At 44.7% G+C, this 24074-nt stretch overlaps 1 protein-coding gene across 3 annotated transcripts in view; it reads left to right on the forward strand.

The window, feature by feature from the left end:
* PRDM10 (PR/SET domain 10) overlaps positions 1-24074 on the forward strand; it is a 905887-nt gene that overhangs the window by 42512 nt on the left and 839301 nt on the right. The window lies entirely within an intron of this gene.

A 24074-nucleotide genomic window follows, 5' to 3' on the forward strand; every position in this document is an offset into this window, starting at 1 on the left:
TAAGGCGCGGAACCGGCCACAGCTGTTGGAGGCCAGTCAGTTTTGCAGCATGGAGCACTCTATAGGGCAGATACTGGCGTTCATTTATGGGCTGCTGAGGGCTAGGAACTGTCTTTCTGTTAATAGAACTATGAGGTGTCCCAGTGATGCCTTTTTTGCTCGTGTCACCACCAGTTCACGTGAGTTTACAGTGGCAGTTAAATGCCTTCTATTGCCTCCTTCCACCTATGTTTACTCCTTGTGTTTCAGTGGGTTTGAGAGGAAGGCCCTCCTGACCCCCAAGCATTGCCTTCCCTGAGCCCCTTCTCCGCTCTCTTTTTTTATGCCTCGAGTGCACTGCAGGGAAGCTGGGCGTTTCTGAAGTCCGTTTTCTCAGCCCCAAGTAGCACCTGGTCACACATTTCCTGCACGTTTATGGCAGCTGCCTAAGTCTATTCTCCCATGCTGCTGCCCTGCAGGGACCTCGACAGCCCATGGGTTTACAGTTGAGGGGGGGGCTTGGTGGATCACATGGAGAAGGGGACACACCGCCAGGGGAGAAACTCTGACGGCTCTTATCACCTGTCTTGTTGCCAGCACATGCTGGGACTCAACCTCGCTCATGCAGAGCCATGCCTCGCTGTGGCTCCATTCCAGTGCCTCTTACGCTGTTAGGCAGCGGAGCAGCACGCTATCCCCGTGCTTTCCTCTTCGCCGCATACTTCTGTGTGTCTTGCAGTCAGGACCCAGCCACCATTTTCTGTCACAGCAGCCGATCTTCTCAGGGGTCAGCCCCATATTCAGGACCCAAGGAGGCAGCACTGTCGCGATCTGAATGCTTCTTACCGCAATTGTTTGTCAATCTCGAGGCACTACCTGGTCTCTTGCTGGTTCTGGACTGACCAAGGTAAGGGCGACCCTTTCCAGAAGCCACGGTGCTGCTGATAGAGTAACACCAAGCAGACAGTGACCTCCAGAAGGAGTCTCAGAGGAAAAAAACCAAAGTCCTGGGAAAAACCTCAGAAGCAAGGAACTTCTGGAAAGGAGGTAAGAAAAAAGAGAAGCGTAATATAAACTGGAAACAGCAATACTGCAGCCAAGAAAAAACAGGAGAAGTCCAAAAATCACCGGAAACAGGAGCGAGGAGCACCACCAGAACGGAAGTGTTTGCAACGCACGGAACAGAAGACCAACTGTCCTTATATACTGGAAAACAGGAAGTGACACGCAGGAAGTTCCAAAGACACCATCTTGAATTGGGAAAAGCTACATTTGAGTGAATGGAAAAATAGCCATGGTGTAAAAGAGGAAGCAAAGCATGCACGGAAGGAAACACAGACTTCTGGGACGAAGAAAAGATGGCTAAGAGGAAAACCATAACGAAAGAGAAAAAAAGAAAAAAGGCAGAAAGAATAGGTAAGAGGGATTATAAGGGCAAAAAGCGGGCGTAGCGTGAAGCAGCACCCAAAGAAAGATTGACTTGTCACGCTGTGGACCGAAAAATAGGTAGCAGCCCGAAACGCGGCTCAAACGCGGCCTGCGGCAGAAACGGCTGTCCAGGACTCGGACTGCCGATCTGACCGCGATCTGCAAGTGGGGCGCCGCAGGTCCTCGCGGCGTCACAAGCACAGCTCCCAAGACTCAGCGCCCTTTACTGTAGTGACATCCGACGCTGCCATCGGGTTAGATGCGTCCCTATGCGTGGTGATTATTGCAGGATATTTGTCTGGATGATTTGGAGCCCTGGGATTATACAGCCTCCATTTTAGCCAGCTAGCCTCCTACCCCCCCTCCCCCAAATAAAAGAAAGTTAGCTATAAAAAAAAAACTTTGCAATTTTGTTTGTCCTGCTGGTCACTTTTTTGCCAGTCACACACCTTCTATTTGCAGGGCACTAGAAGTTAAAAAGAACAAAATAGTACATCATTCACATCGGGAGCAGCGGACAGGAACTGATTAAGTTGAATCAATCAGTGCTTGGTCCCTGCTCCACACAAGAGGAACGGAAATTATGCTTGGCCTGCAGTGACGAATTACAAGGCTGTAAAGAAGAGTGCCATGCAAGCCAAAAAATGGTAAGCAACAGGCGGGCTGCAAGCCCTTTACTGTACACAACAGAGTCTTTCAAGTGAGGTGCGTGTGCTAGAGCATGCACTCGCAGACTCAACCCTAGAAAGGACGAAATGATTAAGAAATACTATAACAAAATGTGCTGCATAATGCCACCTAATTTGCCTTTTCTTGCCTCATGATTTACTCAGTCCTGCTGCATAATTTGACCCTCCCTGCAGCATAATTCTAGTAGCCCTGGTTATACTGGACAGTATCACCATTCTAAGACAGCCTCAAATATTGCCTTCTTCGGTCCACAGCCAAGGCAGCTCTCAGAATAGAGTTGTTGTAAAGTAGGGTCCCAGCTCAGGCTCCCAGAAACAAAGCAGGAAAGCCAGAACTTCTGGAGCCTAGAGCAGGAGTGACTCGCCTTAGATGTTTTGGTGGAAGGTATCAGGCAGCGATGTCAGCTAGGTGTGGAGCCAAGGCATTAACAATCTTTTTTCATCGACAACTTGAAGTTGCCATATTGGAATGCCCCAGAATTCTGTGCAGGGCTGGGACAGCGTAGAGCAGCCTTGTGGCACTCTAGGATTGGATAGGAGTGCTTCTAAAACTTTGTACCCCCACTTAAAAACCCCTGCACAAGGGAAGGACAGAGTAGAGGACACTAGACCTGCAAGGGACGATGGCAAAAGAATGCCCAGCTGGAAGAAGAAGCCACCTGGAAAGATGGACTTTGGTACTATGACTCCAGCTGATGCTTACAACGAGTATGGGTCTCTCTAGGGCCAGTGCTGCTGGCCCCGTTATGCCCCCTACGGAACAGTTGTGGTAATGGATGTGCATGGGTACTCTCTATGATTCCCTTAGGACGTATGTGCACTAGTCCGAGACTCTGCTGACACACAGATGCCCCAGAAGTAGCCAGGAGGCTGTGGGATTTGGTGATTGCAGCAGGGTGAATGTTCTTCTGGATGGCTGCAGAGGGTCTGTGAAAGATGCCCTACCAAGCGGGAGGGATGACCGGGAGCTCATGCAGAGATCATATCTGGCGCAGGGACTCAAAAAACGAAGCTTCTAATAAAAAATAACCCTTTGGAGGCCAGCAGACCTGAAGAAAATACTCCTGGTGGCTGTGACAATTCACCAGGAGCAAAACAAGCAACAAATCATCAAAATCAGCTCTACAGGACCAGAAATATCTCAATTTAAAGCTTGGTCCCCTGCGATGAAGACATTTTCCCTCATGGTGAGCCAAGCCCTTGCTTGGCAACGCACCGCTCAATATATGTATTTTTCAATTAATTTGCTTTGGGGAGGAGGTGCATGGGGCTCTCCTCGGAATCAGTGAGGCTTCAGGAGTCCCTATCTCCCCAGGGGCAAGCACATACAAAAAGGGACCTGCGGAGTAAAGCCATTCTAGGGATGGACTCTTGTTGCTCGCCCACCATGACTGTACCTGGGATGGCGAGACGTACCAGTCTGCTATCTCCCTGTCTGCTCTGGCAGAGGAACTTCAGTGCTCCCAACTGCAGGTGGGAGCGTAAGAGAAACTACTTCTGCTAGTCAGGAGCAAAAGAGATGTGCCTGGCTCCTGTGCGCCACACTGGAGGTGCACGCTCAGAAAGTGGGGGAGCAGCCAGGGGCTGCGGAGACTTTGGAGGTTCCCTCACACCCTCAATCACCATCCGTCCTGTGGGTGCTCCAGGCAGAACGAGGGCACCCAAAATAGGCAAAGAAAAAGGAAAAATGGTACACAGCACGAGGCAGCCATAACACCAAAGAAGAATCCATAGCTGCCAGTAATATATGCAAGCTATAGTGCATGGAGTGCCCCATTATCCCCTGCAAGAGGATTATATTTTCATATTTTCTTTGTGGTGGCAGGTAGAGGGCAGGGATCCATTGTGGTTGGTCTTACACTTGCAGTAGTATCATAGTAAAAGTAGAAAACCTGTCAGGACACCAGTCCTTATTTTCAGTGCTTTATTGACAATGTGGATGACTGTGAATGCTATTGACTATTGGCACTACCTCCATTGACTTCAGTGGTGGATCATAACATGTATTGCTTATTGGGACTGTCCCCATTGACTTCGGTGATGATAAATTGGTGAATTATAACATGTGGCTGCTTTCACTGATGTGGTGAACAAGTCCATAGGCCTACCTTATTGATAATGGCACCTCCTTATATTGTGGTATTGCAAGTAGTATGGGTGGGGGGTATTGTGATTATAGGGGTCAGGACCCACTGTGGTGTCACGTAAAATAAAGCTATCACCAAAGCTGGTATTGTATTTGGTTGTGTGTGTGTGTGTGTGTAATTAAAAAAAAAAAACCTTTTAAAAATAAATGTCACTGACTGGATAATGGTTTATTTAGTGTTTTTGTTGCACACCAGTGACCAGCGATTACTAGTCCAGTCCACATACCTTGAATAGGCCTTGAACTGCTTTGCTCTTCTACCATGAAAGTCGAGTGCTGTCATGGGGTAGTTGGTTCCCAGTAAAAAGACAATTGTTGACTTGTGGAGAACTCCCATCCCTTGCAGCTAATAACCTACTTTCTTACAGGATGCATTTACAGATTTCGAAATAGTGCCACAGGACAATTGCAGCTGGAATGCCTCCTTTATCAGCAAAAATCACAGTTAATAGCTCCTCTCCTTTAGAAAGTCGTTCGACCGCTGGTCTAACCATTGGCATTTCAATAGAACACTGTTTTATTTCTGCAGGGTCAATAAAATGCTAGTAGACATTTTATTGACTAAAAAAGCTGGCTGCCAGTTTGATCATGTGGAAACAGAAGGGAGACCGTGTCTTTTAATTGACTTTGTTTCCCATTCAGTATGTATGTAAGTAACGCATCACATTGTTAGGAAGTATCTGCGCACTGAAAAAATATATTTACTAGGTCATACAATTTCATATAGATATATTTCTAGTATGTATTCTGATCAAGTCTTCACATAGCATGCGGCACCTAAGAATGCTCCAATACGTTTTGTGGCAAATCCCTGTTCAAATTTTTCTTTTTGCCTCTCAATGGTACTTGTCAGCAATTAATTGATTTGCATATGCACAGTAAATATGGAAAGAGGTGGAAAGGTATTTAAAAGTCAAAACCAGTTACTGATGTGTTTTTTTTCCACCTTCACTGCCATAATCTGCACCTATTTAGATTTCAGCAGCTAAGTTGGCAACCAGAGAAGAACAACCTGGTCAGGTACAATATTTGGTGGAGTCACTAATCTTTATTCTTTGTTTGCTCTCAAATTACCTCTTAGGGCAAAATGGATGTAGCAAAATTAAATAGCAAGAAGTGTTTTTGATACTGCGTCAACAGTGATTTCTTCTTTCAGAGCAAGAAGAGTCCCTTTTGATTCAGCGTGTTCGTTGTGTAACTTTATGGAAGGCCTGGTGGGGCGGAGGTTCTATAGCACCTCCTAGCCCATCCTTGGTCTTTCAGCTGAATCCTGAATGCTAGAAATGGGGTCACTAGTTGTCAGTCGGTTTGAACCCTGTCCAAATAGGGACCCTCACTCTAGTCAGGATAAGGGAGATATCCGCTCAGATAATCCCTGCTCACCCCCTTTGTAGCTTGGCACGAGCAGTCAGGCTTATCTCAGAAGCTATGTGTAAAGCATTTGCACATAACACACAGAAATGAGTGAAAACACTACAAAAGGGCACCACACCAGCTTTAGAAAAATAGTCGATATTTATCTGTGTAAAACAAGACCAAAACGCAAAAAATCCGACATACAGTAATAAAGATATGCATTTTTCAATATTTAACTTAAAAATACAGTTACTTGAAGTCAATAGCTCCACCTGTGGCTATCACAGCGTCGTGATCAACAATACCAACAGAACAGGCCGGCCGCCGCATTGCGGGCCAGCTGCGGTGTTGGGAAGACCCAAAAAACAGTACCTTGGATTTTCAGGGCATCATGATCCTTGTGGTAAGCTCCGGATAGCGGCATCACAGGTGTCGTAGTGTTGGTTCCGGAGTCAGTGCGTGAGTCGTCGGGCCCTTTAATTCACATGAGTTGCGGATTAACTCTGGGCTGATGAAGTCAGGAGCGCTGGCGTGGATGACATCTGGGCTGCGGTGCAATGTGGGATGATGCGACGTGCTGTGCCCACAGGTCACGGTGCAGGCAGCGGCTCGGTGACGGTGTCCAGTGGCGTCGGTGAGACCAGGGCTGTGGTGTGAAGTGGGCAGGTGCAGGCAGCGGTATCGTCGTGGCTGAAGCGCTGTCGGCCGTAGGATTAAGTCGCAGGGCTGGGACGGCTCCAGGCGGTGTGTATGGGTCACAGTGCAGATAAGCACGTCTGTTGACGTTACTGGAGTTGATGGTGCTGGCGTTGGTGGACCGGGGCTGTGGATCGGGACAGGACAGTGCTTCGTGCTCCTCACGAGCGGTGTCCACATGCCACGGTGCAGGCAGCGGCGTTGGGGTCAGCAAGCGTGTCATTGTCAGGGATGCCCAGGCTGCGGTGTGAGCAGGCGATGCTGGTGTGCTGGGCCCACAGGTGACGGTGCAAGCAGCGGCTCGGTGAAGTCATCCGATGACGGTTTCGGTGAGACCAGGGTCGCGGTGTGAAGCGTGGCAGTGCGAATCTGTGCGGAGTCGGCAGATCATGGTGCAGGCCAGCGGTGGTGCAGTGGTTTTTCCTCTTGAACAGCACAAAATACACAGTTCCAGTGTTGCAGGTCAAGGAAACTGAAGTCTTTGGTGTCCCTGAGACTTCCAACAGGAGGCAAACTCTACTCCAAACCTTTGGAGAACTTTCTCAAGCAGGATACACAGCAAAGTTCACACTTTGCACTCTTTTAAGACAGAAGCAGCAAAGGACAGTACTCCTCCTCTAGCTCCTCAGCTCTTCTCCTTGGCAGAGGTTCCTCTTGATTCCAGAAAGATTCTGAAAGCCTGGAGTTTTGGGTCCAATACTTATACCTCTTTCTGCCTTTGAAGTTGGCAAACTTCAAAGCAAAGTCTCAAGCGTTTGCAAGTTCCTTCCTTGTCCACGGCAGGCCCCAGACACACACCAGGGGATCAGAGACTGCATTGTGTGAGGGCAGGCATAATCCTTCCAGGTGTAACTAACCATTCCTCCCTCCACTCTAGCTCTGATGGCTCATCAGGATATGCAGGCTACACCCCAGTTCCCTTTGTGTCACTGTCTAGGGGAGAGGTGCAAACAGTCCAACTGTCAAACTGGCCCATGCAGGGAATCCACAAACAGGCAGAGTCACAGAATGGTTTAAGCAAGAAAATGCCCACTTTCTAAAAGTGGCATTTTCAAACTCACAATCTAAAAACTAACTTCAATGAAAGATGTATTTTTAAATTGTGAGATCGGAGACCCCAAGCTCCATATTTCTATCTGCCCTCAAAGGGAGTCTGCGCTTTAAAGTTATTTAAAGGCAGCCCCCATGTTAACCTATGAGGGACCTAGGCCTTGCAACACTGAAAACCGAATTTGGCAGTATTTCACTGTTAGGACATGTAAAACACACCAGTACATTTCCTACGTTTTAAATACACTACACCCTGCCCATGGGGCTACCTAGGGCCTACCTTCGGAGTGCCACAGTAGCAGGTCTGAGCCATGTTTATAATGTGGGTGGCACAACCAGTGCTGCAGGCCCACTAGTAGCATTTGATTTACAGGCCCTGTGCACCTCTAGTGCACTTTATGCACTGTACTAGGGACTTACCAGTAAATCCAATATGCCAATCATGGATAAACCAATCACCAATACAATTTACATAGAAAGTACTTGCACTTTAGCACTGATCAGCAGTGGTAAAGTGTGCAGAGACAATAAACCAGCAAAAACAGAGTCCAGTATACCATAAAAACAGGAGGTCAGAAGGCGAAAAAACGGGAGACGCATCAAAAAGCTGCCAGGTCTAACACTGAAGATCTCAGATAGGAAGCCAATCTGGAGCCCTGCGCGCATGTTCTTCAGCGTGCGAGGAGGACCGAGGCTAAAGTGCCTTGGACAGGATGAAGACTGAGCAGTTTGCGGGAGACCCTATTTGTCCAGGATCTATGCTCTGGAGAGCCATCTGGGGGGGGCCCAGGCCAACTAACTGCAGGTGGAAGACGTCTATATTCTCTTGGACGCAGCCTACCCTTATCTGAACTGTGTATTGGGCCTACAGGTTTGTGACTGCAGCTAGGGTATTGAGGCCTAACTGGGAACAGCAGTGCTTCTGCCAGCAGGTCCAGGAGAAGCCAACTGCTTCACTTATTTGATCCCAACCTGGCCATGAATTTGTAGGTACCCGGACTGTGTGGGGTATTGGACACAACCCTGCTATTCTGCTCTTGTCGAGCAGTAAATTTGGTTGACGGCAGAAGCAGCTCCAATCACTGAATTACCGCCAAATTCACGTCTAGCTGGAAGGATGGTGAATTTCGATGGGTTATGCAAATTAGAGGTTTATATGAATACTGATGCCTCTCCCCTGGACCAGCTCTCTGGAGAGCAGTGGGTGGGTCCCCTGCCTATACCACATGTCAGACACATGACACCTGGTATAAATTGACAACCTGGGGCAACACCACTCAATACCACTTGCTCAGGATGGTAACTACTCTATGATGTCCTACTTGTTATTCTGCAGATGTAGTTATTCTACGAGCCCTGCATTTCACTGCATTTGGACAGTGACCCTCCCAGTGTTTGGGCCACATGCTGTGGCTGTGTCCAAAATGCATGTTCACAGAGTCACAATTTGCCTCCTACTTGCCAGTGGGCAAACCCTACGTGGCTAAGAACAAAGCTTCTGCGCCAATGATGGCAACATTCTACTCCAAGATTCTGGACTGGAGACTGACAACAATAAATGTTATCAAATCTTGCAAGCCATTCTGGATACCATGGTGGCAGTGAAAAACAAAATGCACGCTATGTTTATGGATTTAAACTTGTTGAGGACAGATCAGCACAAATTGAGAAACAGGGTCAAGGAAATTGAAATGTCTATTGCAACACTCTAGCAACAGCTATTCACATAAGATATTTTGAGTGTAGGGTGCAAGACACCGAAAACCACTCCATGTGCAACAGATTTAGAATAGTGGCCTGCCCAGAAGAGCCGATGGCCCAACAATGAGCTGTTCTTGAAAGACTGGATTATTAAATCTATCCACAAAGGGCTTATCACTCTTCTTTTCTTTAAAACGTGCTCAGAGTCCCTCCTCCTTGTCTAACATGAATTTTATTTGCGCCTTACAGTGAAGCGCTGTCTAGCAGAATTGGACATCAAGTACATGCCGGTACTTCATGCCACACTGAAGATCATGGTGGATAGTGATACTCCCATCTTCACTGACACTGCTGCTGCATAGGAATTAATGCAAACCAGAGTCAGACCCAAAAGGAGGAGCGTTCCAAATCTCTGTAGCAGTGTTGTCGAGAGAGAAATGCCTGATAGAGAAGTCAGCTTTAAAGATCAAACCCACCACAGGCAATTGAATCTAGGTCTACCATGGTGGCCCAGCTGAGTGATAAACAGTTGAGATCTCTGACCAGTGGAATTACTGAGTCTGATGCTGAGCCCCCGTATTGTTCTCTTCTTTGGAGGTATCTGATGTGGTCTTTCCCCTCCTCCATCTGTCATCCTGTCGATGGTGGAACCACAGTGTGCTTGCATGACCATCTGTAGCAGGCTGGGTGGTGAGCCCACACACTGAAACACAGTCGTTTCACCCCCTGCCCCCTTCGTGAACCTCCCAATTTGTGTGTGTCGGGGAGGGGGAACCCAGTTAGATATCCTTTGCCCCAGTGGGCTGATGTGTGTTGCACACCTTTTGAAGATAAGAACAAACGTGTCTATCACTCTTCTCTATAGAGAGTTAAGCTCATCCAGAGTTAGAGTGTTATGAGTTCGACAGTGATTAATTTGTGCTTGTTGTTTCCGGTGCAGAGCACCGGCACTTATTTCTGAGGGCCGGCGCTTAGTCTTCTGTCTCAAGCATTTACTGCGAGCAAAAGACACGTGGGAAACACGGAGGAAGAAAAAACGAAAAAGCGTCAGAAAGGGGAAAAGCAGGAAGCTGACAGAGTGAGCTGGAGGGATAGGGAGTGGCTATAAATGGACGGAAGAGGCCCGAGGTGGCTTCAGGATTACGCTGCCTCAGTATTATGTACTCGCACTTTTAATTGCAGCAGCCGCGTGTTTAAAAGGAGAGCTTTGAGCACCTGCACCTTTTTATTTACAAATTAAGCACTAGAGTAAGATAACCCTGCCAGAAAAGCTATTATCAGAAGGGGTTATATGTATATGTATATGTATATGTATATGAGTGAACCCTCTCTCTTAGCCCCTGTAAATAGTACATGCACCAGCAGGTTATTTATGAGGCACAATCAGCAAATAAACATTATGTATCAGAAAGACGGACATTATTTTAGTGATCTCAGGAGTCTTTGTATGGAATTTGATAAACCTTAGAAAAATACAATCACGTTGAACCACGCATCTCTACTACCTGTAATAAATTCGTCTAATCTCTATCGAATTTCTATATATTATTGTATTGACTGAACAATGTATATTCTCTATAGTAATTTTATGCCAAGCCATATAACCCTACATATCTCAGAAAGCTGTTGGGCTTGCATCTGGGTACTGACCCTTCGGCATTTACCCTTAAGCAAACAGTGTCCACATTTGCCCTCCCATGCTTGGGCCTCTTTTTCCCCTTCTCTCAGTGACTCACTATGGAGAGGCAGTTGCTGTGCAGTCTTTTGTACCTGCACTGTACAGAATGAATAGTGTATCAGTCAGCGACTTGTTCGAAACGCAAGCCGTTGTAACCATTTCGGCTTCCTTCCAACTTTATTCCATGCAAGGTCGGTTGGCCTTGCAGTGCTAATCACTACACGTTGCTTTTCATTCAGCAGTATAGACGATTCCTCTGCGCAGTTTCTGTAATTTTTGTTAGCGCGACGATTGTCAACCGGCTACTAAAATTATATGGCGATTTTACACACTCTGTTAGCTATCATCACCATTCAAAATATCAGTTTCTAGGCCCAAAGCCTTGCAGATTTACATCCTAAAGAGTTGGTGCCTCTCATTTTTGTTATCCATTTAGGCCCGATTTGTATGTATCATTTATACATTATCAGGAGAGCCTTGCCACGGTCCATCTACCTGTTTTTGGTTTACTATATACCTCTTTTTACTGTTTTAATGCGGTAGCATTTGTAGTTTTTCATAGTTTTTTTGTTTTTATGGTTATTTCTTACCAAACGTTTACTGGAAATTGTGGATAAGCTCACTGTACAGTTGCCCTGGGTGAGTATAGTGTGCCACCCTATGATGGTGTATGCCTTCAAATACTTTGCAGCAGTGAATTTGTGGTGAATGTATCACAGTTTGGCAGGTGACCGTGAAGCTTGTTCCTGGTTGTCCAGGACTACATATTAAAAACCTGTTATAGTGTGGACAACATCACCTTTGCTAGGCACACAATGGAGGTTCCTTTAATTGGAGCACGAGGGGGATGGCAGAGCCTGTTATATGTTGTAAGATACAAGCCTACTTAAGATTTAAAGAGCACGTTTTATATTCTTGCCTACCCATTTAGAAATGGGGAGTCACACAAATACAGCAAAATTGGGGGAGCATGTACATAACACTAAATTCTCTTTTTATTCCACAGTGTCACTAACATGGGTTAGGACCGGGGATCCATTCTACCTCACGATATAGGACAAACTAGATAGAGGATGTACACTCATTCTGATAAGTATTTATGCACCAAACCTTACACCGGTATCTATGCTGTCCACTCTCATGACCGCATTGTAACTGCACCCACTAAATCCTTTGACACATCTCAAGGCTATTTTAAATATATGATTGAGATGGGACTAGACCGATCCTTCGCTCTGCGTCCAGATTTGCATTCGTCAGAATGACATCTGTTTCAAGGGAGTATTTGAGGAGACTCGCATTCATTCCAGTAGCTGTGAATTTCCCTAGTCCACTGTTTATCGATTGCATTCTGACTGAATTCCTTTTTTTACAACAAAACATTTAATGGACACACTTTGCAATGTATGCTGTCTCGGCACAACGTCTAATGTTCATTCTCTCCTGCTGATCACTGTAGAATCTGGCAAACCCCCACTAGTATGCTGTCATGGAGGCTGCAACTTAAAGTGCGGAAAGATTCAGGGGGTGATTCCGACCCCGGCGGTCCTTGACCGCCAGGGCCTGGGTCGGCGGGAGCACCGCCAACAGGCTGGCGGTGCTCCTAAGGGCATTCTGACCGCGGCGGTATGGCCGCGGTCAGAAACGGAAAACCGGCGGTGTCCCGCCGGTTTTCCGCTGCCCTGAGGAATCCCCCATGGCGGCGCAGCTTGCTGCGCCGCCATGGGGGATTCCGACCCCCTCACCGCCATCCTGTTCCTGGCGGTTTCGACCGCCAGGAACAGGATGGCGGTGAGGGGTGTCGTGGGGCCCCTGCAGTGCCCATGCCAATGGCATGGGCACTGCAGGGGCCCCCGTAAGAGGGCCCCACTTTGAATTTCAGTGTCTGCTTAGCAGACACTGAAATTCGCGACGGGTGCTACTGCACCCGTCGCACACCTTCCACTCCGCCGGCTCCATTCGGAGCCGGCTTCCGCGTGGAAGGGTGTTTCCCACTGGGCTGGCGGGCGGCCTTTTGGCGGTCGCCCGCCAGCCCAGTGGGACACCCAGAATGACCGCCGCGGTCTTTTATCCGCGGTATGGTCTTCTGGCGGTTCCCGCTTGGCGGGCGGCGGGAGCTTGGAATCACCCCCTCAGTGTTTAAGAGCGCAATCTTAGAGGCTGTAGTAAGGTATTGGGATAACAATGCTGGTTCGTCTTGTTACTCCTAGAGCAAATGGAAGGCTTTTACATGGCCCACTGTCGCCCCTCCTGCTTACACTTGCTATGGAGCCTCTTATTTTTCAGTTAAGTTCAGTCTTGAGCAACATAGCAGTCCATGGGACCCTCCATATTATTATATCTTATTATGCAGATGAATTCCTCCTGTATTTGCTAAACCTACTGCATCATCTGTCAATTGTGACTGACATTCTTTCAGACTTTGCTGAGATGTCTGACCTTTCTGTTAACTAGAATACATCTTTTTTGTTCCCCTTGAGTGATAGTGATCAGAACCATGTTTGTCTTCCAGCAACTGCATAGTTGAGGTAGGACTCAGATGTATATTGTACAGATGTAGATATTTATTATGACATCTTTCTGAGGATGATATTTGCTTAAAGGGGCTATATGCCCTTCTGTAGACAACTTCCACTCTCCATAATAGACTTTATTGCACGTGTCAAGATGGTGATGCAACCCCTCCTCTCTAAACTATTTTACAGATTTGTGAGTGGCACACGCAGCGTGTTCTGGACATTGTAAATGCTGCTGTTTGACTTACTCTGGAATGGGGACAGAAAGAGTGTTGTTCTACTTAAGAGTACACAACTGTTAGCTGAGGGTGGACAGGAAGTACCAGCATTTGAGCACTATTTCTTAGCATTGCACCTAAAATGTCTGATGCAATGATGTCATCAAGAGAAATGTGATGAGACCAATTCCACAGATAGTGCTCTGGCGTTGCACAATATAGGATGAGAGAGTTAAAAGGTGACTCCTCTCAAATTGATGCAGATGTGCTGGCATAGGAGCGCTTTGCTTATTTAAGGCGACAAACCACATGTCCCAAATTTACCTTTATTGTGCATAAGAAGATTTTGTCTGGCAGGATATTGGGCTCATGAAACATTTTGGTCCACTGCAGAAATCTTACCAGTGAGGAGCCTATTTGGTAATGGCCTTCTACTGTTGTTTTGGGAGTTCTCAATTCTTTATGCTTGTTGATTTTAATAACATATTAAGCACTATAGCGGTGAAGACCCTGAGACTCCTAGGCACCAGATACTACATTTGACCCTTTAATTAGGCTTAGCAAAGAAGGCTATGACTCAGCTACACACATTCTCTGGAGCATGGATTGCTCCTTACTTGAGGATGTCAACTTGAATTGGAAGATAGAGCTAAGACCCAAACACTCAAAAAAAACAAAAAAGACACTATAACTTCACCTTGTCACATACCAATCATCACAGTCTTTAGTGCCTCTAGCGCCCAGTCCAACAATCATTATTAGTGCTCCCACTCCCATGACCTCCTCCTTGGATTCCCTCACTATCACCTATCAAAAGTGCCCTTCATCTCTTCATAGCCCCTGCACATACATTTCATTTGTATTATAGCGCAGGTAATGGCTGGCTTTACTAATCCACTCAGCTATTCACATATAATACAGTTTTGGTCCTTTCAGTAGGCATATAAACCTTCTGCGCTACTTTAGGGCATCAAAACTGCCACTAGACAAAAGTCAGATCGTTATCTAGCAGAAACATAATCACAAGACTTACTTGACTTTTTTAATTGCTGCGTAAAAGCTATAGTTGAAACGCGTCAGGTGAAGTACGTGCATTGCTTTGAAGACAATATATATATATATATATATATATATATATGTAAAGAGATCACTTTTATATTTGGGTGTGATATTCCTGGTGGCTGGTCGCAGCCCCCAGGGAAACCACACACATTGACAAAAGTGATAGCCATATATATATATCTATAGACATATCTATATTTACATATCTATTATATATATATATATCTATCTATATAGAGAGATATATGTAGATATGGAAAGCTATATCTACACACACACACACATATATATATATATATATATATATATATATATATATATATATATATATGTATATAGATCTATATATTTTTTTTAACAGCTGTATGGTTTCCTTGGGAGCCATAGTGGCCCCAAGGGAAACCATACAGCTGTTAAAAAAAAATGATTGCCCCCACAGGGGGTCGCTCTGCTCACGGGCGACCCCCTGGCCATTTCATTTTAAAATAATTTTTTACACCCCTTGGGTGGGTGGCGGGGGGACGATTGGGTGTGAACGCGCCCCCCCAGGGGAAAACCTACCTTTTCCAAAAAAATTTGCCTGGGGCAGCCCGTCTGCTGAGGGGGCCGAACCCCCCCCCCCCCCCCCCCTTCCCCCAAGTGAAATCCCTGGTGTCTAGGGGGGGTTTCCTGGCCCTCGATCTCAGCTGCACCTTAGGCTTGTTCTGTTCATTGTTGAATAGAATCTGTGTCCTGTCTGCCTATTTAACTTTTTTCATATGTGTTTTTAGTGCACTCAGTAGTCTTCCTGATAATCTTAAATGGAGCATCCCCTATAGGGAGTTATTAAGGGTGAAACATAATTGCAGTACGGATGAAGCCTTCAGTGATGAACAGATGAGAATGATAATTAGATTAAAAGAAAGAGGTTATCCAGATTGGGTTATTAAAAAAGCTACCCAGTCACAAACCCACTCAGACACACCCACACCCACACCCACTGAGACACTCATACACCCACTCATAGACCCTCTCAGACACTGATGCACCCAGTCACAGACTCACTCATGCACCCACTCACAGACCCACTCAGACAATCATACACTCACTCACAGATCCACTCAGAGACTCACACACCCACTCACAGACCCACTCACACACCCGCTGAGACACACACCCATCCCAGACCCACTCAGACACTGATGTACCTAGACACAGACCTACTCACACATCTGTGCACCCACTCCGACATTCACGCACCCACTCACAGACCCACTCACACACCTGCTGAGACACACACCCATCCCAGACCCACTCAGACACTGATGTACCTAGTCACAGACCTACTCCCACATACACTCACAGACCCACACAGACCCACTCCAACTCACAGAGACACTCACACCCCCTGTCACACCCAGACACACCCTCTTACACCTACTCTCACACCCACTCTCACACCGATATAGACCCTCTCACACCCACTCTTGCACCCAGAGACACCCTCTCCCACCTATTCTCACACCCAGAGAGACAGGTCCTGTGGCCAACTCCCGCAATAGTGCAGGCTGCCCGTGCTGGGATGAGAAGGAGGTGGGATTTACGCATCTAGCATGCTTTTGCCCTGGAGTTCAGAGGTTTTGGCAAGCTGTATTCAAGAAACTAGAGTCACTGGCCAACCTGTGGAGCCAATGCCTTTACTGAGGATGCTGGGGTATGATAAAGTGGTGCAGGGTGATGTTAGAGGAGTATTGCTTGCAAGGCACAGGATAGTGATGCGCTGGGCACATGGCCTGCTTCCAACCCCGAAGGAATGATACAAGGATATGACCTAGTGTAACACACAGTCTGATGCCTACCGGGAACAGCCCCGGATTAGTAGCCATCTGAAGGATATCCAGTGACCCTATCAGGCCTAGTTGTCCAGGTCCAAAGTGGAAGACATGGCTGAGGAGGAAGCTAACAGTATGATTGATGGGTAAACAAGGCCCAATGGGTTGCAGACTATGCATGATCCTTATTTGAATGGGTACACCTGTGATGCAATAAGCTAAGGAGATGACTGTAACCTATTCCTTTATACCTGATGTTGTAATTTATTGCTGTATAGACTAGATCCTCCCACAGCTAATTACTCTACATATTACATCATTCATCTTCTATGACATCATTGATAATATCCCTGCAACATTTGCAATAAAATTATTGATGAGAAAACTATGCTTGGTAGGGGCGCGAGTTATAGCTACCTAAGGGCACAAGTTATAGTTACTTAAATTAACTCTATAGCAGCTGAATTTAATGGTTTTGTGCATGTAGATTCTGAGCCTAACTACAAAGTCCCTGTAAACTTTGTTTCATCAGTATATAAATAAATATATATATATATATATATATATATATATATATATATATATATATATATATATATATAACATTATTATAATAAGGTGGTATCCAGTGCATGAAGCAAAAGAAAAACATAAGGCTGAGCAAGGGAAAGAGTGAGAGGGGAGGGAGGAGAAAGGTGAAGTAGTGGACAGCAATGTAGCAATGCAGTTCACCACTTCAGTATATCCTAGAATGACATACAAGTCACTTGCATCCTATCTTTCATTCTGTGTCAATCAACCAAGTACCCCAGGGAGTCCATCATAAAATATGATTGTTAATAATGTGTAAGATGTAATGTAGGTACTCCATGTACTGTCAGTGCATTAAGATTTGAGAGGTTTACTTTTCTGTCAGTACTCGTCATGCTGTCCCAGAGTTGTCTTAAACTGTGAAACAAATTGAATTTAGAACACATTTTGTTAGTCACACTTCTGATAGAGCAGAGCCATGTCTACCACTTCTTGAATGCTACCATTTAGGTTGACTTCCATTCCATCAGTATTACCTTGAGGCCCAAAGCAAATAGCAAGTCAAGGAGAAGTGAGTCAGGAGTAGTTAGGGTAGACAAGTTTGGGTTTGCAAAACCGATTAAGGCAGTTGCTGGGAAGTCAACAGTAAAGAGTATTTAGAGGCCTTTTCAAATAAGTCTATGTAGCTTATCCCAAAAGGGTTAACATATTTACATGAGTAGAACATGTGATCCTTGTGCCCTGATCTTCTTCACATTTCCAGCATAGCCCATGTTGAACTAGTTCCAGCTTTTGAAGTTTGGCCGGTGTTTGGAAGGTGATTGCTCTAGAGCACGAGTAATTTTTGCTAGAAAGGGGTACTGCTAGATCTTTTGCCAAGTCGAGTCCATAAAAGAATGTGCAAATGTTGGAAAAATGTATGTGCCCCACCTATTTTCTAGAAATTTCAAACGATAGTTCTTTGAAGGTTTGAGAAGTTTGTATATGTGTGAAGCAGGGTGACCGGTATTTTTTAATTTACCTAATGCAACTGTAAGGGCTGGGGAGTGTGGATGAGTTAGTTTCCTTAGAGCACTTTTCTTGTGAGGAAATTGTAAGTTCCTCCACACACAGAGAGGAGAATGTTAGGGTACTCTCTCATGATCATAAATCATCTACATAGTTGATGCTGTATTTTGCCCAGTGTTCCCAATAGATAGTCTACTGTAGTATTGTATTTATTTTGTTATGCCGAAACAATCCTAAAATAGAACTGCATATCTAATTGTCTATTTCTTTTTATCTTACTCTTTCAGGACATTCACTGTGTCAAGAATTATAGATTGTGAGAGCTCCATTTCCAGGTGCAAGACTTTAGGTGGAGGGAATGTAGTAGTTGAAATTCTATCTGTAATGACAAAGGCTCCTGTCGGTCTTGTTGAGGGAGCCACCAAGCACCTTGGGAAGCCAGGAAGGCAATTTGGTATCTTGGAAAGTCGGGAGGTTGAGACCCCCTTTACCTTTATTCATTTTAAGTGCATCCATGTATCTTCTATTCTTGTCCTTCCACAAGAAATCAGAGATGTATTTGTCTACACTTTTGAAAAAGGTGGTTGAGTGGGAGATAAGTAACATACTCGTCAAGAAGTTGGCAAGTGGTCCACCATCATTTTGATGGTTTTTGCCTATTTCACCAAGTAATGAGTTTGGGATGTCATGTGGTCAGTAAGTCTATGAACTTGGTTAACAGTTTAGTTTAATTAATGGCCACCAGGTCTTTCAGATCGTTGCTGTAACAAATACCCAAGTATTTGAGGGAGGATTATTGCCATTTCAGACCCAAGTCAATAATTATGTTTGAAGAGCAGTTTACATTCAAGGGAAATCCTCTGTTTGCTCTCTACTGAGGTAATATACTGACACCCTGAAGTATTTCTTTGTCTCCTGCACAATGACCTGGAGGACCGGAATGGCTTGGCCAGTCTCTTGAGTAAAGTGGTAAGCATATGCTGCTACAAATTGCCTACCAGTTGGGATCAAATTCCTGTTGTTATCCCTTACTGTTATGACCAGTGGTTCTGTCACCAGTAGAAACAAGCATGGGGACAAGGGGAACTCCTGATGCGTACCCTAGGCAAGCCTGAATGGTTGAAATAAGTTCCCATTAATTCTGATGTTCGTCTGTATTTATGGTGTGAAGTCTTCAGGAAGGTCTATGAGATCTTGTCAAATGCCTACTCTGCATCAAGAGCCAGAGCAGTTGTTGGAGAGTTTAGAGTTTTAGCTATATCAACCTTGTGACAGAATATCCTGATGTTATCTACAGCTAGTCTATCCTTGAGCAAATCAGTCTGAGCAGGGTTACTGAGCTTATGTATGCCCTTCTCTAGTCTAAATGCTAGGATTTTGGCTTACATCGTACAATCATTGTTTATTAGAGAAATGGCTCTAAAGTTCTTGATATCTAAATAATCTTTTCTTTTTTTTTTTTTACATATCTACAGTGGTGGCATTATTTGCCGACCTGTAGATGAGCCCAGACTCTGCACACTGATGGAATACTAATTCTAGTAGTTCCACAGTCTTGTTGGTAAATGACTTATAAAACTTTCCAGAATACCTATTTGGACCCCAGGCTTTCCCTACCTTAAGATAACATATGGTCTCCACTATATCAGCCTTCACAGTTGGTACATTAAGGGGCACCTGTTTTCCATGGTCAGTGCTCGGAAAGTTGATAGTGTCTAGGTACTTCAAACATTCTGCAGGGATACAGGCTCATTAAAGGTATAAATATTAGAGTAGAAGTCCTGAAAAGAATTAAGAATGTCATGTGTCAAGGTCCGAGTTTCCCCAAACCCGTTCTTGATCACATGTATCAGAGATTTGCCCTTGACATATTTTAAGTATTTCACTAATATTTCCTCAGTTCTTTTTCTGCTATGTGTCTTTTCTACTTCATCTATATCCACCCATTTTAGACCCATCTTACTCAATATCTTGTTATGTTCGTATTGGAGGTTTCACAGCCTCGCCAGGTCTGCTGAAACTTTTGATCTCCTGTATATTGTTTTAATTCAACTCTAGCATATCAAGTTGCTTGTTCAGATTTTTGTTTTTGATTGCAGTCATGTTTATCATACTCATTTAGCATTGACTTTTAATGCATCACACCAGACGCCTTGTAGGGTTTTTAAGGGAGTTTTTTCTAGGGATTGAATGATTGCCTCAAGTATCTTGTGTCTAGAGTCTGTGTCTTCAAGAAGGTTAGCATTAAGCCTCTATTTTTTCGGTTGTGTAGAGTTTGTTTCCATGGAAATGCACTCTTGATCAAACACCACAATTGGCTCAGTCTTAGAATTTGTGGCTCGGGGAGCAGAGGTTTGCCCATTTTTGATCAATAAAGCAAAAAAAGGGATGCAGGTTGGAGTAAAATGTGAAATCACTGCCTTTGGGATTGTACAACTTCCAAATGTCATCCAGATTATTATTTTCACAGCATTTTTTCATTGGAGTTTGGGTTTTGCTACCTATGCATTTAGTGTGTGATAGTCTGTCCAGAGAGCCATCTATGGGCTAATTAAAGTCAACCCCAAGAATCACCTCCAGAATATCAGGCAAATCAGACACTTTCTTGTCCAGTTACAGCCAGGATTCAATAGAGTTGTCAATAGGGGTGTCGATATTTATCATGTAAAATTCTCTGTCATTGATTTTGGTCTTGGCTATGAGCCATCTACCCTGGTTGTCAGTGAGTGTGACACTATAGTAATTTTGGAATTTTTGGAGATGATATTGAGAATGCCATTCTTATTATGAAAAGCTGGAGAGCAAATGGCCTCTTCAGTCCATGATCTATAGAACCTAGCAATTGTTTTAGAGTAAGGTCTTGTTTCCTGTAGCATAACAATATCCACACTAACTTTATTGCAGAAATCTGAAATTATCCTATGTTTGGTGGAATGTTATAGGTCTTTGGTTTTAAATAAGATAACCTTAAGCGCATTGGTTGTCATCTTGATGAGGCATACGTTTAGTAAGCTAAATTATCAAGAAGACTATGCCAGGGTGAAATTCCATCTCTTCCACAATGGTTCCCCATAGTGTGTGAACCGTAGGTTAAAGGGGATGTTGTCCTGTGCAGGTATCATGGATATGTTGCACCCTAATAATATTTCTGAGTGTAGTAAATAATGGTAGATTGAAACTTGGTGATATAAGTCGTTTGCAAAAGTAATAGGAAAGGGTAGAGCGTGCAGGAGAGATAATCAAGGGCTGTGAAGCAGAGAAAAACCATGAAAAAGCAAATGTAAGAAAGCGATAATACCTCATAACTAGAACCCACTTCAAAAAGAACTCAAGAGGCGGCAATCCCCACCTTCAAACCCAACGTTATCCTGGAGTATGAGATTCCACAAGCAGGCACAGCAGAAAATGCATCAATGCTCTTTGCCCCTGAACAATTAAAAAAACGACTTACTTCAGTAAACATAACAAAAGCTGAAACAGGGAGATCCAAAGGTCAACTGTTAGCTCCTCTCACGACATGGTGAAGTCGAGCATAATGCACAAGGCATATGCCCCATTTGTCATCACTGTGAAGAGCATTAAGTGTATGAAACACACTATTTGAGGCAAGGAATCACATTCCTAATTAGAGAATATTTCAGGCAAGGAATTAAAGATGTGAGACCCACTACACCAAAGAGTATTGCCTGTGTGGACCATATTTGCCAGGTAAGCGGTGTGTCTGACATGAAGATAGCGAGATATGGTGTGGGAGCACCACAGTCCTGCCTGGGAACTGTGGCCACTAATAATGCTTGCAAAAACGAATCAGCTAGGAGTTTTGGAGGATAACTGGATAGAATTCCATGAGTTGTGGCAGCACAGAAGGGAGTGCGTGGATAATCGTGTCATCCTTCACTTCCTCCTATCATACAGCTCTGTAGACCTACCACCTCAAGCAAATTAGAATGATAATATATGCAGTCAACGACAAACAGAGCATGCCTCTTAATGAGGAACCAGCAGTTACATGGTCACCACCTTTCAATGTTAGGCAGAGTTGTAGAGGGATTCATAAACTCAGCAGATGCGAAGAGCAAACATCAGTCTCTCTGCAGGTTAGCATCTCCAATTGGGTTGAAATAGAGACATAGATCTGTAAATGTGCCGGTTCAGGAAAGACAACAGTTTCCCTTTGTGATTTTTTCAGAATAAAGCTTGCCAAAAAAGAAAAGGGATTAGATAAGTCTGTCGTTTTGCTGTAATACCAGGATGTTTTTTTCTTTAGAGCAGTCTTACACAGTGGTGATCCTGGTACCATTCGATTTTATGTGCTGCACCTTCTTCATGTGTGACACTTTAGCCTTAGCATGTCGAAACCTTAAAGATCTAAGTATCATTGTCCTTAGGAATTTTGGTGGACTAGACCTTACATTTGGGTATCTTCTTGAGGGGGTTCTATTCACCCCTTTGAGTTCAATTTTCTTCTGGAAAGTAATGCCCTATGTTTTGGGGATCCAAGTTTCCAAAACTTCTTTGCAAGATTTGGTGTCATGTTCTGCTTCCTCCTGAAGGCCAAAGACTTTAAGATTCCCCCTATGATTTTAGTCCAGTAATTTCGCGACCTCCTTGGACAGCACTGTAATTTTGAGTGCAGCTGCACGGTTAGTTTCTTTGAAGGCATGGTGACATTCTACAGCATGCAGATTCTGGATTCGGCTTCTGTAATTCTACCTGCCTGCTCTTTAAAGTAATTTCTGAGTGCCTGAATATCGTGCTGCATTATGTCTGTATTGGTTTTAGTGTCTTGAGCTGAATCACAAAGCACCCCCAGCAGTTTCAGGATAAGGTCTATGTTTGCAGTAGATTCCGATTTGGATTTAACTGGAGAGCGAAGGACTTGCTCGCTGCCCCACCTTTGATCGTTTCAAGTCAGCTTGATTTGGCCATTATCACTCACCGGGTATTACAGAGAAATTGATGTGCCACCAGCGCCGTTTAGGGATAAGTATTGCTATTGCACCATGTAAGGCCCTCCAGAAAACTGAATACACTTCTGTGAATTCACTTGTAACATCAACTGTATTTGTGTGCATATGTGCTCCCCAGCAGTTGGTCTGCACTATGACAATGGGGAGTCACACCGTTGTGCTAACCCAGAAATCGATTTATAATAAAATGCAGTAAGGATCAACCTGGAACAGTGCAAGAGGTTATGGATAGCAGACATTGACAGCAAAGCAGCCCTCAATGGCAAGGTTTCCAGTAATATATAGAACTTTGTCCAACATGCTCCAGAGAGTAGGTCCTATGTGCAAAGCACCTTGTTATACAGATCCACAATCACGGGTGTGCCACAGACCTCCCATACCCCGCAACATGGGTTAAATTCATTCGCTACTGTTGAGTGCCACCACCATCTCTCCTGAGCAGGTCCCGGGTTCTCGCTTTTGTGCTTTCAGAGTCCAAGGCAGGCATCCCTGGCTCGCTCAAGGTCTGTGTGTTGTCGAGCAGCCATCTTGGCTTGCAAGGTTTATGAGGAGACTTAGAGCTACCTTCAGAAAGGAGCTTTACACTGCCAGCAACAGTCATCGGAGGACCTGGTATAATTGTTCTTAGAATCCTTGCATAGTTAAATCGGGGTCCAATTACCACTAAACGTGATAATATACAGTTTCGGGCACACTGGGAGTGAAGCTGCAGTATCAGGCAGCCATCATGCTTGGGCATAAGTCTACCCCATCCCCCTACATTCAGCCTTTTTACAGTGTGTTTTTTTTTTGTTCACTTTTCTCTGTACTTCGGTTTATTTCTGGTTGTTGGCAAATTCTTATTGCTCTTGATTTGAGCCATTTACTTCTTCATTTTTATCGTTGTGCTGATTAACTGTATCCATTGCTTGTTTCCATACAGTTAACTCTTCCTCACATTTCTGGTCTGTATGTACAGTTCTCATTCTGTATTCTTCTACGATTGACTGCTTATGTATACCCTTCATCATCATTGTATATTGTGGGCCCCCTATTCAATTTCAATATACTGCTATACATCTGTGAGCTACTATCAGTCCTAGGGCGACAAACCTGCACTACATTTGCTTTCTCTTTGGGTTTTGGTGTATGCCCAATATGGAATGTTTAAGCGCTAATGCTATCATATTCCTTAATACATTCTAGCTTCACTATTATGTGAGTTTAGAAGTTGCCAACTACCAGACACTTCCAAA

The sequence above is a fragment of the Pleurodeles waltl genome, chromosome 3_1, assembly GCF_031143425.1.
Source record: "Pleurodeles waltl isolate 20211129_DDA chromosome 3_1, aPleWal1.hap1.20221129, whole genome shotgun sequence".
Taxonomy (NCBI): Eukaryota; Metazoa; Chordata; class Amphibia; order Caudata; family Salamandridae; genus Pleurodeles; species Pleurodeles waltl.